At 40.4% G+C, this 20,625-nt stretch overlaps 1 protein-coding gene across 10 annotated transcripts in view; it reads right to left on the reverse strand.

Moving 5' to 3' along the window:
• Window positions 1–20,625, reverse strand: part of BICRA (BRD4 interacting chromatin remodeling complex associated protein) — a 112,963-nt gene that overhangs the window by 64,165 nt on the left and 28,173 nt on the right. The gene's annotated exons all lie outside the window — the stretch shown is intronic.

Consider the following 20,625-nt stretch of genomic DNA (forward strand, 5'->3'; position numbering starts at 1 on the left):
ACCAAGGGAGGAAAAATAACTTTTGAAGTGGTAAGAGAGTGACCCATTACAGACGGTTGACAAGAAGGTGTGAGTAACAGTAGGGAGAAATTAGTATTGGGAAAATTAAGTTTAGGTTTTTAATGACCCAATCACTCCAAGTCTTTATGGTATCCAGTTTTCAAATTAATTCCAGTTCTGCAGCTTCACGTTGGAGTCTGTTTTTGAAGTTTTTTTGTTGAAGAATTGCCACTTTTAGGTCTGTTATTCAGTGACCAGAGAGACTGAAGTGTTCCCTTACTGGTTTTTGAATGTTATGATTCCTGATGTCAGATTTGTGTCCATTTATTCTTTTGCGTAGAGAATGTCCAATTTGGCCAATGTATACGGCAGAGAGGCATTGCTGACACATGATGGCATATATCACATTGGTAGATATGCAGGTGAACAAGTGCCGGATGGTGTGGCTGATGTGGTTAGGTTCTATGATGGTGTCACTTGAATAGATACGTGGACAGAGTTGGCACCAGGGTTTGTAGCAGGGTTTGGTTCCTGGGTTGGTGTTTCTGTTGTGTGGTGTGTAGTTGCTGGTGAGTATTTCCTTCTGGTTGGGGGGCTGTCTGTAGGCGAGGACTGGCCTGTCTCCCAAGGTCTGTGAGAGTGAGGGATCGTCCTTCAGGATAGGTTGTAGATCCTTGATGATGTGCTGGAGAGGTTTTAGTTGGGGGCTGTAGGTGACAGCTAGTGGCGTTCCGTTACTTTCTTTGCTGGGCCTGTCTTGTAGTAGGTGACTTCTTGGTACCCTTCTGGCTCTGTCAATCTGTTTCTTCACTTCACCAGGTGGGTAATGCAGTTTTAAGAACGCTTGATAGAGATTCTGTAGGTGTTTGTCTGAGGGATCGAAGCAAATGTAGTTGTATCTTAGAGCTTGGCTGCAGACAATGGGTCATGTGATGTGGTCTGGATGAAAGCTGGAGGCGTGTAGCTAAGTATAGTGGTCAGTAGGTTTCTGGTATAGGGTGGTGTTTATGTGACCATTGCTTATTAGCACTGTTGTGTCTAGGAAGTGGACCTTTTGTGTGGACTGGTCCAGGCTGAGGTTGATGGTAGGGTGGAAATAATTGAAATCCCTCAAGGGCCTCCTTCCCATGGGTCCAGATGATGAAGATATCAATGTTGCGCAAGTAGAGTAGGGGCGTAAGGGGACGTGAGCTGAGGAAGCGCTGTTCTAAGTCAGCCATAAAAATGTTGGCATACTGAGGGGCCATGCAGGTACCCATAGCAGTCCCGCTGACTTGAAGGTACAAATTGTCCCCAAATCTGAAATAGTTGTGGGTGAGGACAAAGTCACAAAGTTCAGCCACCAGGTTTGCCGTGATGGTATCGTGGATGCTATTCCTGATGGCTTGAAGTCCATCTTTGTGTGGAATGTTGGTGTAGAGGGCTTCTACATCCATAGTGGCTAGGATGGTGTTTTCTGGAAGATCACCAAAGGATTGTAGTTTCCTCAGGAAGTCAGCGGTGTCTCGAAGATAGCTGGGAGTGCTAGTAGCGCAGGGCCTGAGGAGAAAGTCTACATAGCCAGATAATCCTGCTGTGAGGGTGCCAATGCCTGAGATAATGGGGTGTCCAGGATTCCCAGGTTTATGGATTTTGAGTAGCAGGTAGAATACTCCTGGTTGGGGCTCTAGGGGTGTGTCAGTGTAGATTTGTTCCTGTGCTTCTTTAGGAAGTTTCTTGAGCAGATGATGTAGTTTATTTTGGTACTCCTCAGTGGGGTCAGAGGGTAATGGCCTGTAGAATGTGGTGTGAGAGTTGTCTAGCAGCCTCTTCTTCATATTCCGACCTATTAATGACCACAGCACCTCCTTTGTCAGCCTTTTTTTATTATGATGTCTGAGTTGTTTCTGAGGCTGTGGATGGCATTGTATTCTGCACAGCAGAGGTTACGGGGCAAGTGGTGCTGCTTTTCCACAATTTCAGCTCATGCACATCGACGGAAGCACTCTATGTAGAAGTCCAGTCTTGTTTTGACCTTCAGGAGGAGTCCATGCAGAATCCTTCTTTTTGTAGTGTTGGTAGGAAGCTTCCTGTGTGCTGTTAGTGTGCTGTTCAGTGGTGTGTTGGAAATACTCTTTGAGTCGGAGATGTCAAAAGTAGGATTCTAGATCACTGCAGAACTGTATCGTGTTTGTGTTGTTGGGGCAGTGGGGCAGGAGAGACCCCGAGATAGGACAGACTCTTCTGTAGGAATTTAGATAGCCAGTAAGCTTTGGCGACAGATACTCCGTGTGTTAAAATATGCCAACAACAAAATGATGAGTGAAACAAATCTTAAGAATGACAGGACCAGGTGGATGTATTTGTAGACATTTGGCGATCAAATGCATATGCATTATGCAGAAAATTATGGTGGATCCTGAGACTAATTTGATGGTAAATGAGGTAAATCATAGGTATTCAAGATGGAAAAGACCTCTTTTGCACCAACAAACAAATGTTTACTCCTCCTGGCCAGTACAGGACTTCACCTCAGGAAGTTTTTTTGTTTTGCAACCTAAATTGTCTTTTTCTTAATATCATTCCATTAAGATTATCCAATGGATTATCATTCCATTAAGAGAATCTCTCTTATTATGTGTTTGCACACCAACCAACCAGAGTGCTTCAGTATGCATAAAAGAGGGCTGCATTTCATCTCTGTTTGGCATTGCCATTGACTGGATAATGAAGAAGTGTATTAACAACACAAACACCAGTAATAGCATGAGTAGATGGCAAATGCCTAGAAGACCTATACTTTGCTGCAGATATTAGGCAACTGAGAGACACCCCTGAAAAGTTACAAAGACAACTTGGCAAAAACAGCAGTTCAAGTGGTGCTTAAAATTAGTTATGCTAAAACAAACATGCTTGAAACTCAGACAGTAAACTTTACATTAGAAGGCACACAAAAAATAAATCAAGAAAGTGGGCAGCAGCATATTAGCCAATGGAGACCTCAAGAAGGAAGTGACATAAAAGACAGGAAAGGCATCCACAGAAGTTACTAAACTCAACAACGTATGGAAATCAAAGATACACAGCATCAGAACAAAACTAAGAATTTTACACACAAATGTGATCTCGGTGCTAACATACGGCTGCAAGAGCTGGAGAGATACTAAAATGTCAGACAGAAAACTAGACGCCTTTGTAAACAAGTGCCTCTGACAGATTCAAGCACTTGTTGGAAAGGCTTCATCACCAATGAAGAGATCTGAGAAATCACCAACAAGCAGCTTGTTTCTACCAAATCAGAAGGAAGTACTGGACATATTTGGGGCATGATCTCCAGGTGCCACCCTGACTCCCATGTAAAGCTCTCAAGTGGAAACCAACTGGCATAAGGAAACAAAGATGCCCAAGAGAAACATTAAGAAGAACCCTTAGCATGGAGGGCAGAACAGTCAATCTCAACACCATAGAGCACATGGAAGCAGCAGCGAGAGACTGGGTTTTGCTGCTTTACAACAACATTGGCATGGGAGGGATGTAAAAACAAAACAACACACTCACCACCAAACTAGCACCTACCACAACAGGACCTCCATAGCAACTGGGGCCTACAGGCGTTACCATAATACAAATAATAATACTTCTAGTTACAACTCTTGTGATTATAACATGTTTTATTATTATTATTTGTATATTGCAGTAGGGCCCAGCAGCCAAAAAATCAGGACTGGATTCCATTGTGCTGGGCAGTATACATACATACAGGAAGACAAGGAAATTTTATAATCTAATTTACAGAGCGGTGGAAATATATACTGAATAGCTCTGTATTAAGGAGAAAAAACACACACATCAGTCATAAATCAGATGAGAAGCTCAACAGAAATAAAGTATAATCTACCAGAGTAAGAGTTCTTACTGTTATAACTCCTCTTTATTCAACATTTGAGTACTGTAATTTCCAAACGATTCTTTGTTTTGCAGAAAGCATACTGCCAAGTTATTTTTCATAGTTTATCAGAAACATTCCCTACACCCTATTGTTTGTTATAACAACCCTGGAGTCACTTTTTATGATTCTGCAGAAGAAAGATTATATAGAGGTAGAATAATATACAGGAAAGGAAAAGGGGGAAGAAAAAGATAACTTTCTAAATTACCACCCTCTTCTAATCTTCCATTGCACTTAATTTTATCTGTGGATGCACTTTAGACCTCAGTTCTGTGAAGAGCCTGTACAAGGTGGACCTTCTTCCATAGAAGCACAGAGCCCACTGGCTGCAATGGTGGTCTGTGCATGCAGAGCTCAATGCAGGATCAGGGCCTTAGAGTTTAAGCTCCTTGTGGATATCAGTGTGTCTTGTCCAGCTTCAAGCACATTATCCACAAATAATACTTGAACTCTATACATAACACACTCTTAAGATAGGAGAGGAGGCTGTTAACAACTATAGATGGGATTCTCTCCAACTAAGCTGCCAGCCTCCGTCTCCTTTCAGGACCCCCAGAATCAGTGGATAATCAATTTCAGCAGCATTTTTGTTCAGGGGGAGCTTTTGAGATGCTCATCTATCTATAAATGCCTCTTCAGTGACTGGCACCAAGCAGCTTTTGAAGTGGAGGTTGTGCAGTGATAAGGGGATGAAATTCCAAAGTGGGTTGAATGTGCATAGGCTAGAGATGCTTTAGTGTAAAAGATCATGTGATTCAATGTCTTACTCTTAAGAAACACGAATATTTTCAAACTTAAAATCTGACCTACTGTAACATTTTAGAATTATCTGATGAGGAAAATCCTTTGCATTCTTCATACCTATTATTGCTAAATCGTCCATCATTAAGAAATTAATAAAGCACAACATACTAGTTAGATAATACAACACGTATAATAACGTTTCCAGTGGTCAGACAGCTCTACAACATCAGTCAATAAACAATCTAGAGCTTTACTCACATCAATGGATAACCGATTTTTAAAACACGTTCTTACACAAAGATCACTATCCTAATTCAGCTCCATTCAAAACACAGAGAAATTTGGGGCTGCATGTGAAAGGGGCAATGCAGAGAATAAACCAGGGATCTCAAACATGCAGCCCCCGCGGAGTTATTTCCTGCAGCCCGCCATACGCACCAACTCTACTGGCAGCCAAGCTCCCCCACTGAGCACGCCGCGTCCACACTTCTCCACCTACCTCCCAGCTCTTCTCGCTGCCAAACAGCTGTTTGGTGGCACTTAGGACTTTCCAGGAGGGAGGGGAGAGGAGTGGGGATGTGGCATGCTCAGGGGAGGAGGTGGAGAAGAGGCGGGCTGGGGTAGGGATTTGGGGCAGGGGTTGGAATAGGGGCAGGGAGGGGTTGGGTCTTTGGGGAAGGGGTTGGAATGAGGGCTGGGAAGAGGTGGGAGGGGGTGGGGCAGGAGCAGGGCCTCATGTAGTAGACGAGCAGTCTGAGGTATGAAGTTCAGCATGTGTGATTCTTTGCTGTGAGTAGTTGAGAAGAATGTTTGTTAAAAGTGGCAATGTGTTTTGTATGAATACACCTCTACCCCAATATAATGCGACCTGATATAACACGGGTTCGCATACAACGCAGTAAAGCAGCGCTCTGGCGGATCAGCGCGTCAGCTCCCAGCCACGGCGCTCCGCTTCCCACCACCGGTGAGTGTGGGGAGGTTGGGAAAAGGACGCCCCTCGTACTCACCTGCGACGGGAAGCAGAGCGCCGCAGCTGGAAGCTGGCAGAGTGGAGCAGGCTGGGGCCAGGCTGCTCCGCTTCCGCCGCTGCCAGTGAGTGCGGGACCTTTCCCCAACCCCCTCGCCCCCCCCAAGCGACATGGCTGGGACCGGCGCAAGGAAAGCGGAGCGGGCTGGGGCTGTGGTGCTCCGCTTCCTGCCACAGGTGAGTACAGGGGGTATCCTTTCTCCAACCTCCCCGCACTCACCAGCAGCGGCGGAAGTGGCGCCGCCGGGCCCCCGCCCACTCCACTCCGCCAGCTCCCAGCTGCGGCGCACCGCTTCCCACCGCAGGTGAGTACAGGAGGCATCCTTTCCCCAACCTCCCCGCACTCTCCGGCAGTGGGAAGCGGAGCACTGTGGCTGGGAGCTGGCAGAGTGGAGCGGGCTGGGGCCGGGCTGCTCCGCTTCCCACCGCTGCCGGTGAGTGACTGTCAGGGGGCAGGGGGTGTGGATAGGGGTTGGGGCAGTCAGGGGACAGGGGTGTTGGGTAGGGGGTGGAGTCCTGGGGGTGATTAGGGACGGGGGGTCTCTGGAGGGGGCAGTCAGGGGACAAAGCAAGTTCGATATAACGCGGTCTCACCTATAGCGCGGTAAGATTTTTTGGGTCCGGAGGACGGCATTATATCGGGGTAGAGGTGTAGTTACTTTAAAAAGTTCCTGCCATTACAGCTATGTTGATAGACAGTTAGTGTAGATCATCATCATTGTTTCTGACCACATAAGGAATAGTTACAGGTGTTTATAATTTTATTAAAACCCCTCTTCACATAAGTTTTTTAAATGTTCATACATTAATTTTTAATAGCACACTATATTACTCTCCTTTTTTTCATTCTTGACTATACTTTTGTATCGTTGTATGAAAAGGTGTCAGTGATGTGGCCCAAGGGCCAATGTACTAGTCCTCATGTGGCCCTCATGGTGATTTGAGTTTGAGATCCCTGGAATAAACAGTGCTTGCCCAAATGGGAAACTACAACATTAACAGCATTTGAAAAGCTTTCCTCCCCGCATGGATTATTTATAGACAATGGAGGGGAGAAAGAAAAATTAAATATTGAAAGTGAAGACCACAGTTTAGAGCAGTAGTTTGATAGTCAAAATTGGGGCCTCAAGAGTTTCAGTGAACTGTATTACGGAAATGTCTATAAATACGTATTCCTTGGTTCTAGTCACAGTTCTGCCACTCACTCATTTTGTGTCTCAGTTTCCCCATCCGTGAACCTGGGCTAATACTGACCAACTCCATAACGACAAAGCAAAGTTTAATTAAATAACATTTATGAAATGGTTTGAGATTCCCAGATGAAAGATGCTGCAGATGTGCAGAGAATGATTATTCAATAAGTGAACATCCTTTCAAACTCGGTTTGCTAATTTTTACATAGAACTACGAAAAAGATTAGAATTTAAAAGATGAACATTTGAGCTTCAAAATTTAAAAAGTTGCACAGATGTCTGCAATGCACCTTTGTGACAGAGATGTCTTTGCAAACAGAAATCAGAGCTGCCAAGAAGTGAATGCTTAAAAGGAACAGTGTTATAATTACGAGGTTGGCTAGCAGTGCCAGTTTTCATAAACACGGAGATTCTGGATTAAGGTTTCCATTCTCACAGAGGGGGGAGTAGCACAAGAAACAACTGACTCATGCTACTGTATTTTCTGTTTCATGTCATCAGGATTCACACTGAGCAACTCCTAGCACTCTGCATCAGCAGTTGATTTACAAGGCATCCTTTGTTATTTTGCTTTAAAAAGGGACCCGACTACTACTATTTTGAAGAAACTGCTTTCACATTTTTTAAATGCTCTCCCATTGATTATAGCAGCCTTTTGAAACTTTAACATCTAATTTTTTTTCCTTTTCTATTTAGTAATTTTTGCATGCACTCTCTCTCTCTCTCTCTCTCTCTGTTTTTATGAATTTCAAGTCAACATAGCTCCAAATAATATTTATCACTTATAGAGTACTTTCAATCTTCAAAGTGTTTTTCAAACTTTAATCCTCATAACACATGTGAAGGGAGGAATTACAGATTAAAAATTGGAGCATAGATAAATTAAGCAATCAGGATCCCATCTTATGTTCGGACTTTCTTCTGCCCTTTCTCCTGTCTGAATGACAAGATCACCAAGGTCATCAGCTGCAATGGATGTGGATCTAAGATGATGTTTTGATAGTTAACCATACAGATTTTGGTTAGCATTAAATATTGCAGACTATAAACACCATCACCTTCATTAAGAGTGCTCATTTCTCAAGATTTTCTTTAAATAATACATTTTAAAAAAATCAAGCAAGGCATTTCCCACCAGATTATAAGAAATTAAGGGAATATCAAAACTGGGCCCTAAGAAGTATAAACTACTTGACAGTATCCCTTTAAAAGCATGAAATTTTTTTAAAAAAAGCTAATAGGGCTGTTTTACAATTTGCTTCGATTTTTTTAACTGCATGTTTCATACAATAAGTGTTTGGATTTTAAACTATATTATCAGAGTGGATACTTTTTCTAAAGCACCTCTTTAATTTATTATTTATGTAGAGATATTCCTATAGTACTTATGAACGTAGTACCCAAATGCGCCTTAAAGTCTGAATTATGGAAAAAAACAGATGAATTAAAACTTCCATCACTCCCAAAAAGAGTGTTCTGCTTAATTTATTCTGACATCCATATCTACATCACACATTTAAATCAGTAAAACTATCCTACAATTCATACTAAAGGATTCCAAAAGCGCTTTACAAACTACTGTGAAACCTGATTTAAATGGCCACCAGAGTAACCAGCAAAAATCAGTTCCTTAGAATCATCAAAGGGTGCCAAGTATCAGGGTGGTAGCCATGTTAATCTGGATCTGTAAAAAGCGACAAAGAGTCCTGTGGCACCTTATACACTAACAGGCGTACTGGAGCATAAGCTTTCGTGGGTGAATACATGCGTCTGACCAAGTGGGTATTCACCCACGAAAGCTTATGCTCCAATACGCCTGTTAGTGTATAAGGTGCCACAGGACTCTGTCATCAGAGGGTGCGGATCTTTAACTGAAGGTTAAACATTATACAATGGAACCCTGATTATCCAATCTAATTGGGACCAGGACCAGATTGGATAATCAAAAATCCGGATAAATTGAAGGATGGGTGCAGGGTGGCTCAGTTAATTCAGAGAACCGGATAATGGAGGCTCAGATAAATGGGGTTCTACTGTACTAGAAAGTCTGTGGATTCAGTGGTCACGTAAGTCAGGGTGCTGCATGTTGAAGAGTTTGTCATTTTTCAAGTTTCTGTTTATATGCACATAGTCAGAGGAATCATTTTGCCTGACACTGAGCAGCAGCCACCTTTTGGCTGGAACGCAACAGTTTAACCACTCACTGCAATGCTACACAGCAGCTTAGTGAAGGAAATGAAGCATAGTATCCTAACCAATTGAAACTGCAGGAAGAATTTTAGGTAGTTAGTTATCCAGCCTGGAACTTGACCAGAATACCAGGATTAACAATAAAACTCAAGTAACTGTGCTGGGGTATCCCTCTGTCTTGGTCACTGTCTTCTTATGACTACTTTCTTTTAAGAAACTGATTAATGTCTATAACCACAGATGATTGTTTTGTAGAATTACACACAAAATTAATTTTCTCCAGACTTCTCCTTATGTTATTTTTAATTTTTTTTTAAAATAACATTAACACACACTGGTGTCAAATTGGGAACTGGATTTCTATAGCATAATGTCTATTTGCCCAAAATGGATGCATCAAGAATTGCCAGCATGAATACTGAAGAGGGAATATGGTCCAGTGGAGAGGACACTGGAAGAGGGATAGGGAGATCTTGGATCTACTCCCAATACACAGTATGACTTTTAGCAAGTTACTTAAAATCCATGCATCTCACAGTTCCCTCATCAGTAAAATCAGGATGGTAACATTTACAGTATTTTATAAGTGCTTTGAGATCTATGATGAACAGCCCTACACAGAGGCACAATATCATTCATGATGAACTGAACTGAGATTAGCTAATTTACGAGTATGGCATGGATTTTAGTGTGTTTTCTGTACATATGGAAATAATGGCTGAGATTAAGTAGCTTCAAGACTGCAGCATAGGTTCCCAATATTTTCAGAAACATACTACTCTCCAAAGCCAGGAAGTCACCAATTTGACACTGTATGTCGAGCAAAGCCAAAAATAAACTGTGGCCTTATGACTCTGCCTGCCATGAACATAACAGTCTCCTGCAACTGAAACAAAAGTTCTCCAGACAAGTTAAAACATACCTCATGGTAACAGGGCTTGAAACAACAAACAAAACCAATGAAAACACTCCTAGACTATCGAGGAGTATTTAATAAAATATTGATATTTCTTTCTTGAATGCACAGTATTTGTGGTTCAGGTTATTCCTGTCTTGCAAATGTAAAACAAGGAGGTGGTTGTTGTTTTTTTAACTTTTGCAAATAATTTATCCTAATTGGGAGTTTTTCATTCCAGTTTTATTTTTGTGGAGGGAAAGAAGTATCAGAAAAAATTCTCTCATACAGTCATCCATATTTTAAAAATAAGGTTAAAGGGAGCTCTGTCAAAATTTGTGGGCCTAAAAACTGATCTATCTTGAATGCCTTCAGGCTATTTACTTCCAATTAATTCCCCAAAGTGGTCAGGACTTTGTATTATACAGACAAGGTGGTGAGGTAATATCTTTTATTGGACCAACTTCTATTCATATGAGAGGCACTTCCGAGCTTATACAGAGGACTTTGTAAGTCTCAAACTGAAAAGAGGGAAGAATGAGAGACATATGCAAACAAATTCTTGTGATCTTAACCACAAAGTATACATCAGCTCCCGTAAGGGTCTGGCTTACAATGATATAAAACAGGAAATTCACTGTGAAGGTTGAAATTCATATTCTCAACTTACTCTGGGGTGTGTGTGTGTGTGTGTGTGGAGTGGAGGGCCTTGATACAGTCCCTTCATCCCACAATGGGCATCTCATAAAAGAGGATTATTAAGAATTTGAACATATATAAATAAAATAAAAAAATGGGGGTATCTCCTTGCAGAGAACAGTGTTCAAACCAATGAGACAACTGCTTGCTTTTATCTGTAATGATTTCAGCATTGGGTTGAACACCATTCAGAGCTATACGCACAAGAACGAATAACCACCAGTGAAGCACTGGACCAAATACCAACTCTACAGGTCATGCCAGAGCTAGATGTGGAGCCCACTGTAGAAGAGCTAAGCAAGGCCACTGATTTGCTATCGAGTGGCAAGGCTCCTGGAAAAGATGGCATCCCAACAAAAATCCTCAAGTGCGGGAAAGACAGCCTATTACCATATCTTCATCAGCTGCTACTTAAATGCTGGAAAGAGAGTGAGGTACCACAAGAGATGCATGTCGCGAACATCATCATTTTGTATAAAAATAAAGGCGAAAAGGGCGACTGCAACTACAGGGGTAACTCGCTACTCAGTGTCAAGTATCAGAGGCGTAACTGTGTTAGTCTGGATCTGTAAAAAGCGACAAACAGTCCTGTGGCACCTTATAGACTAACAGACATATTGGAGCATGAGCTTTCGTGGGTGAATACCCACTTCGTCAGATGCATCTGGGTGGGTATTCACCCGCGAAAGCTCATGCTCCAATATGTCTGTTAGTCTATAAGGTGCCACAGGACTCTGTCACTCGCTACACAGTGTAGCAGGAAAAGCTTTCGCAAAAGTCATCTTAGTGTGTCTACAACAGCTGGCAAATCATGTCTACCCTGAATCACAAGTGTGGATTCAGAGCTGGAAGATCCACTATAGACATGATATTTTTTCTGCGTCAACGCCAAGAAAAATGCAGAGAGCAAAACTGACCATTGTACATCGCCTTGTGGACCTAACCAAAGCATTAGACACAATCAGAAGAGCAGGTCTATTTGCAAAACTAGAAAAGATAGGATGCCCACCAACCCTGTTAAGTCTTATACGTTCATTCCACAACAAAAGAAGAACAACTGTCCAATTCGGACAGCTTTGAGATGAAAAACGGTGTGAAGCAAGGATGTGTTCTTGCCCCTACACTCTTTGGAATTTTCTTCTCGGTACTCTTGAACTGTGCATTTAAGGACATGAAAGATGCAGTGTATCTCCACACAAAATCAGATGGGAAATTCTTCAACCTGTCCCAACTTAAGTCAAAGACCAAAGTCAAAAGGTGCGAATTAGGGAACTTGTATTCACTGATGATGCTGCCCTCATAGCCCACAATGAAGATCTACTACAAGAACTCATGAATCACCTTTCAAGTGCCTGTCAGCCATTTACTCTTACCATTAGCATCAAGAAAATGGTTGTATTAGGACAGGGGGTTCCCCAAGATCCTTCAATCACCTTAAATGCAAACCAGCTAGAAGTAGTCCAAAAGTTCAGCTATTTAGGTTCTACAGTGACCACCAACCTGGAGGAAGAACTAAATGTTTGCATTGGAAAGGCGGCCGCTACCTTTAGCGGACTAACTAAAAGAGCATGGAACAACTCAAAGCTTACCATCAAAACCAAGCGGCAAAGCTGCTTTTACAGATCCAGACTAACATGGCTACCCCTCTGATACTTGACATCAAGACCAAAATACTAGTGTACCAAGCCTGCACCCTCAGCACTCTCATGTATGGTGGGGAAACATGGATACCTTATGCTCATCAGGAGAAAAGATTAATCAGTTTCCACCTACATTGTTTATGCCCCATACTCAACACCAAATGGCAGGATAAAGTCACCAACACAGAGGTTCTTCGAAGGGCAAATTTATCAAGTGTGACAGCCCTGCTCAAGTAAAGCCGACTACACTAGCTGGGCCAGCTGAGTAGGTTGGAAGACTGACGCATACCCAAGGACATGCTATACGGGGAGCTATCAAAGGGAAGAACAACAACAGGACGTCCCAAACTTCACTATAAAGACACATGCAAGTGAGATATGAAGGAATTTGAATTGATCCTGACCAATGGGAAATCTTGGCAAGTGATCATAGGTACCATCATCTCCATCAGGGTATCAAAGTCCATGACAGAAGCTGGTTCCTACAGCCTGAAGAGAAAAGAGCCTGTAGGAAGCAAGCAGCTCCCAACCAAGATACAGACATTTGCAATAACTGTCAAGATCATGCAAATTTCGGATTGGACTATTCAGTCACATGAGACATTACAAACTGTCTACATCATAGGCTGCAATTCCCACCATCTCTCAGAGATGAAAAGGTGCCAGGTGAACACTTGTTCTCACTTTCAGGTGACATTGTAAAGTGGGCAGCATTATCTCCCACAAATGTAAACAAATTTGTTTCTTTTAGAGATTGGCTGAGTAGGACTGAGTGGACTTGTAGGCTCTAAAGTTTTACATTGTTTTATTTTTGAATGCAGGTTTTTTCCTACATAATTCTACATTTGTAAGTTAAACTTTCATGATGAAGAAATTGCTCTACAGTACCTATATTAGGTAAATTGAATAATATTTATTTTGTTTTTTACAGTGCAAATATTTGTAATAAAAAATAAAGTGAGCACTGTACACTTTGTATTCTGTGTTGTAACTGAAATCAATACATTTGAAAATGTAGAAAACATCCAAAATATTTATTATTGTTTAACAGCGCAATTAAACACACAATTAATTTTATCAGGCGATTAATTTTTTATCACGCAATTAATCGCACAATTGTGATTACTCTTTTAATCACGATAATTGCTTGACAGCCCTCAAATATGTATATGTATATATATTATATATAAAAATCTGTAACCAAGGACCCACTGCAACAGGCAAACCCACATCTTATCCCTCATTCAAAGACTGTAGGCAAGAAGCTGAGTTCAGCAACAACATTTAAATCTGGTTTATACCAACAGTTCACAGCTCATAGTAGATAGAGTTTCAGGATTACCCTCTTTAGTATGTCTTGAATACTACAAAATAGTACCGTTTTGTTGGTGACAACACATCAATTTATCACAGAGAGAAAAGACATCCATTTGTGTTTCCTATTGCTTTGTATCTGTGTTGTTTCCATGTAATTTGTGTTTTACATTAAAATAATAATAGCTCTCCCCCCCACACACCTATATTAGACAATTGACTTTTCCTGGTCCTTTGAGCGGTTACTTAACACAAGTTTCACTATATAGGATTAAGTTTAGGTAACACACTCATACAAGTTTCAAACCCCTCTATTAATTAGGCATGTAAACCAACCTGCACTTATACTAACCCAGGGGTTCTCAAATTTCATTGCACCGAAACCCCCTTCTGACAACAAAAATTACTACACGACCCCAGGAAGGAGGACCAAAGTCTGAGCCTGCCCGAGTCCTGCCGCCCCGGGGGAGTGGGGGACAAAGTGAAGCCCAAGGGCTTCAGCCCCAGGAGGGGAGGCCTTTGGCCCTGAGTGGTGGGGCTCTGGCTTCAGCCCCGGGCACCAGCAAGTCTAATGCCAACCCTGGTGACCCCATTAAAATGGGGTTCCAACCCTCAGTTTGAGAACCGTTGTACTAACCTCATCACAAGTCTTCTTTCAGGGAGCTTGAGAACTGTGGTGGTGCTTACATTTGTATAGGAGCTGCAGAATGAGCAAGGAAATATTACCCCAACGTAGCTTTACTTATGTTTAACGTAGGTGTAAAAGAAAAAAGCCCCCATGTTAAACATCCTGCAAGAGATTACACACTCAATATTTCAGGGAACAGCTACAGTTTCTCTGGAAAATAGGGGAGTTTCCAAATGGGAATGCTGACATACCCTTAAATATGGAAGAGTTAGCAGTGCTATGATCCAACTAAGAATTACAAGGGCTTATGCTTATACATACAATAAATCAACTAAGACTAAAAAGAAAGGGGGTGGGGGGAAATTATGTTCTATTTCAAGGAAGCTTAAAAAATTAGGCAAAAGGCACACTTTGTTTGGATAAAAGCTTATGCAATGTTTACATCTCTTTTTAATTGAGACAAACTGCTACTGGAGTATACAATTCAAGAAGCATTTTTTTATTATTTATATAGTTTATTATTATTTCAATTGTTTCTTTTTAAACACATGTAGAGATTAATCTTGCTGCTCCTCCCCCGAGTTTTTACAACATTTGATCCTGTCTCACTGTCACACACAAATTTATCTGATGTCACTCCTGGAGGATTTGCTGTATTACTCACATGGAACCACGTACAACTGTGCTTACTTACACTTTGTAAATAATCTGAAAAATAGGCATCTGGTAAGCAGAGTGACACTTTCACAAAAGCCTACAAGCTCTTAAAGCATACACAAAAAAACGGCTTCAGAAAAACCACCTTCTTTCCATTAACAAGAGCTTCATAAAGTGCAGTAAGAGGGAAAAAATGCTGCATTCAGTGTATCATCCCATGCTAAAATTAACCCTTTACATTAAAACATTGTGATGTCTGAGTAGGATGACCAGATAGCAACTGTGAAAAAACGGGACAGGGGGTGGGTGTAATAGGCACCTATATAAGAAAAAGTTCCCCAAAAATGGGACTGTCCCTATAAAAACAGAACATCTGGTCACCCTATGTCTGAGAAATTAACTAAGTCTCCCTTAAAAAGGTTGCATGGAATAGTTCCTATTCTCCATCTAATGATTGCTAATTTGGAAAAAAAATAACTAAAGCTTTCAATAAATATGGCAAAATGTGTTGAGAAGTATATGCTGTTCCTAATAAAGAAAAATGTTCTGAAGCCATATTTTCCTTCTACATACAATGTTATTTCTCCCCATTTTGTTTATTAGAACACAGAAGAACATATTTTTGGCAAAAGAGATGTTTAAATGTGTTTCAGTAACAGCTGTGTTCGGCATGCTGATCTAACTGCAACAATATTAGAAGCTGAGCTGCAATTTCTTTTGCAATCCTCATTCTGTTCTAAGCAGGGGATGCTTCTTGCCAACAGTAGGTCTGACTTGATTTTATTGTAGGATAACACTTGATGTTATCTATGTTTAGAACTTACACACACACACACACACACACAAAGCTGGCAAGGAAAAGTCTTCTGGTAACAGAAACATCATGGATGCAATTCTGAAGGGAAAACAACAAACTACCTCTCAGAGTGCTCTTTAAAAAAATACCTTGGGGTGGCAGAGATATAAATAGTTATATTTCCTCCCTAAGGCATATGCCACCACCACCAATATCTAATTAATCCTGAAAAGGTCCTGCCAGTGAAACCTCACAAGCTGAGAAGTAACCATATCTTAATGAAGCTACAGTCTAAAAAAGATGACACTGTAAAAATCAAGATCACCCAAAAGGGAACAAAGGTTAATGTTTCTGCTTAGTTGTTTGCAGGAAGGATAGAGAAAAGGAGCCCTTGTTTTTGTTCAAGCACAGTTTCCTTTTAGTACATATGCAAATCCTTTGGGTTCAGTGGTAGAAATCTTATAACCTTGCCTTTCAGCCATAATGTAATTTCTGATGTAATAAAGGAAAGTGAAAGTGTGAGTTTCACTTTCAGTCTAACAAACAACATGGACTGTGCCCTCACAATTCACAATCTCTGTGCCTTGCTTTCTTCCTTTGCCAAAGGACAAGCAAGGACAACAAACTCCTAGATGACAAAAGGCAAAATGGCTTTGGAGGGGGATCTACGAATTATAGTGGCCTTCCAGGCTGCAAATCCATATTAATCCTGAAGTTAAATTCTGCCCCTTTTAAAACAGTCCCTGCAGTTTCTACTGGATATGGCACTCTTCACTTACTGTTCTAACTATTGCATTCTGTTAAACAAATGCTGCCACTACAAAGCAGTGGCAGAGCTAAAAAAGTCTGTAGGGCAATCTGAATCCTCCTGGATGTAAAGGAACTATATGCAATGGGCACCAACATTTTCAAAAAGGAAAAAATTCTAAGCCAGTATGTACCTGCTCAGTTTCACTCACTTAGGATTAAATTTGGAGGGCAGAAAACAGAATAAAGTAACAACAACAAAAAAAATTACCTTATTAAAAAAAGGTTTGTGAACAGCAAAATCCCTGCATCTCATTTAAACACTGGATTCCAAAATGAGATAATAAGTAATACTACTATCTGACAATCATTGTTTTAACTTCCCTAGCTCCATCTAGTCGCGGGTTAAAGTGCTTTACAAACATTAACCAAAAGACCCCTCCCAGTGAGGTACTAATATTATACTTATTTTACAGGTAGGCAAACTGAGGCCCAGAAAGATTTAATGCATTGCTGAAGCCCATACAGCAAAACACTAACAGAGTTGGGACTAGAACCCAAGGAGTTCTAGCTCTCAGTTTTATAGTTTAACCGCTAGACTACACTGCCTCTCTATTATAAAATAAAACTGAGTAGGTAATCTCTTGAATTTTGTGCAAAACATAAACGCACCTATAATATAACTGGGCCTCATGCTCACAGCCCCAGGTAGTGTGGACATAGGTTCCAATATTATTACAAGGAGAAATCCAAGATATTATATTTCCCTTAACCTGCCAGTCATAGTAACCTTTGCTTTATCACATTCAGGATTTATAAACAACCTCTCTCCCTCCTACTCTACTCTACATAATCTAACGTAGCAGGTTGGCAGGGTAATGTACAGTAGGTATGTGTTACCAGACTATAGCCAGGCAATTGTGTCCAACCAAAGAAAGGTTAGAATAGGTATAAACAGCATCAATTAAAATATTACATCTCCATCTCTCCATGTATCTATTCACAATATAGTTATTTTATTCTCTTTGTGGAGTCACTGGACATGATTGTCTTCTCAAAACAACAACAAAGTGAGTGGAGTTATACCATTACACAACCAGTGTGAGAGGAGAACCAGGCCTATGTTTATTTCTGAGCAATAGCAACAACATCCTGTCATACAATCAGATCAACAAAGTGAGATCCCCTTGACAGACTTTTCTTCTTTAGCAGCACTTAGCTCATACTATTTTATCCTAATCCTACTTATAGGAAGATGGCTGTGATTATTTCTAATACCTTTGTTAGTTTAAATAAAAATCTATATTGCAAATGTGAAAATCTTTGGGTCTGACTGACTGTTGTTCTGCACTATCATTTATATTAGTGAAAAATTGCATTCAAAATTCTACCAAATCCTATTATGTGGAAGGCAGTGCAATTTATTGGTTAAAAGCACAAAACCAGAAGCTGGTAACTGAGAATCAGGCCCTTTGAGTCCTATTAAGCAGATTGCTGTTTAATTGTTAATTATTCTTATTATATTTTATATTTAATACAATATAAAAGTTATTCCTCAGTTATTTACCTGTCTTTGTAATTAGAGGTAAGGATGAGAATATATTTTATATTGCCCTGGAATTTTCCTTTAAACCAATTCTTGGGGAAACCATGCAGCTGACGATACCTCAGACATGTTTTTACATGAGCATGGTATATGGAGACTGTGACTATCAACTCTTGAAGCCAGCTGCCTGCTATAACATTTTAGCTGTTTCAATACATAGATAAATGCCACTGGTGGTTGCCACCAGAACGATGAGCTGTTACTGGCTTCTAGCCACAAATGAATTTTGCAAGGCAAAGGGAACCGTGTTTCTAAGGCTGTGAGCAATTCAGTTCACAGGATTATGTGGAGAAGTGTTTAATACTACTGAAAAGCAGCAGTGTTTATAAGTGTGAATTTTAATAGCATTAACAGCAATTACCCATGTGAATCCCCTACCCAGTCATAGGAGAACGGACACCTATATCCATGGCCGATCTATGTTCATGAACATATCATTAGGAAAACCTCTTTGATATTGCAGGGCAGCAACAACCTTATTTAGGGTCACACAATGCCATTTCCATCCTACTGGCAGAAAACCACAGCTAGAAAAGGCTATGCAGGCAGATGATTAGTAACGGGAAGAAATTCAACATACACAGTGATCAAGTTTTATAGCAATATGCCATATTTCCTACCACTTTTTAGACTTTATTTCCCGGCCCTGGCATTATCTCTAGTAACTGCCATTATCATGAAGGAAAACAGTACATTTTAAATTGTTAACTCAATATTCCATGACCAACTCTATGTATGTTTCAGTGGCATTCACACAAGATTCTTCAAAATCAGGGCATGGTATCACTTTGCACAAACAACTTTATAGCTGAGGTTGAAAACTGTTTACTAAATGATTGGAAAACAGTTTTCCTCTTCTCCTGAGCCAAAATTTGACACACTATGTAGCATAATAATAATAGGGGGAGGAGATGTGGAGGGGTAATTTTCTAATAAAACCTTGGTTTGTATGAAAACTGTCCATAGAATAGTGCTCATATCCTGTTCACCATTTTCTGCAAGAGTCATGCTGGAGAGTGATGAGACACTGACAGTTATAGCTACAGATATTAGTATCCAACAACAAACTATTTTACATTTCTATAGCCATTTCATCCTGAAGAATCTTAAAGGGCATTTTCAAAATATACAAAAGGAATTACCTCACCCCCAACTTAAAGGCAGGTATCTCAGAGGTATAATATGGCAACTTTAAAATACTGAACAATATTTTAGAACAGGTTAGTACAAGAAGCAAAGAAGAATCCCTCATCTAATTGAGAATATAGGAAGGTAGAAAATAATTACATATTTGGGAATTTGGCCAAGACTTTTGAAAAAGTGCCATGGGATCTTTAATGATCACAAGTGGTCAAAACCCTGGTTTTAACATTTAGTATAAAAGATGACACACAGCTTCAGCAGCCCAGTATAAAAAAATCAGGATAGAAATCTATAAAATTGGGCTTTTCAATTTCACATTTGCATAAAAAATAAATCTGTTGATACAATCAGGATATAATGATAAAAATATGGAAAACCTTGAGTTAATACATTTTTAAATCAATGGAGAGGGGAAAGAAGTTTTAGAAGCAGCACATTTAGAGACAAAGGGCTTGTGGAAAGGTAATACATAACATAACTCTTCACTTGAAATCCTCTTAAATACAGCTTTTTAGAGCTGAAGAACCATGCTAGTAAAATGTTTTCAACAAGTTTAACTGGAGATGAGAATCCAAGTTTAAGAAGCAAGTGCATACTTGTTTCTCAAGTATTCTGAAATGAACAGATTATTAAATTCTTCTGTGAAACTTGTTGCCATTTACACTTGCAGGGCGAGAAGGATTACATAGAACAAGGGTAAGTAGCTCCAATTCTCCATCGTCCTGAACCTTGTGAAGTCATTTACACCAGTGCAAAGCACATGTAAAAATGCTATTAAATCAGATTGGTAGCATTTTACATCCACTTTGAACTGGTGTAAATGAGTGCACAAACTGAAGGCCAATGGAGAACAAATCTCACTGTGATTTGAAATAATGCATCATACCAAGATGTCAGAAGAGCAACTATTTCTATGAAGTTAGCCCTGGCAGTCACTCTTGCCCAGGAAAAGCACCAGATTTTCAAATGCCCAGAGAGCCAATATTTTTGAATACTGCAGCAATTCTCAAAATGTTGTAGTCCAATGGCAGTCAAGAAAGGTGGCAGATCATAAGTTGCTCTTTCCAACTTCCTTTTGCTTCTAAAGACATCTACATCACTGCAAACAACAGTCAGTCTGGCTGGAAAAGGACCACAGGATGTTGCTGAGTTGTGAACAGAAGAGGAGGTGGGTGGACCACAGGAGCGCAAGTAGGAATGGAGGTGTCTAGAAGACATTTGTTATTTCCATAGCGTTATTCATATCTCAACCAGTCTGAGAACCCTGACAATCAGTGTTATTGGAGCTTTCATTAGTAACTTGGTCTGTCCCCCAGTTAAAATAGCCACCAACATAGCAGGACTTCTAACACTGAATACAGCAGTCTCTTAAATTTTCACTGATTGTTTTTATTATGTGTTCATCATAGAGTCATAAC

The sequence above is a fragment of the Mauremys reevesii genome, linkage group 22, assembly GCF_016161935.1.
Source record: "Mauremys reevesii isolate NIE-2019 linkage group 22, ASM1616193v1, whole genome shotgun sequence".
Taxonomy (NCBI): domain Eukaryota; kingdom Metazoa; phylum Chordata; order Testudines; family Geoemydidae; genus Mauremys; species Mauremys reevesii.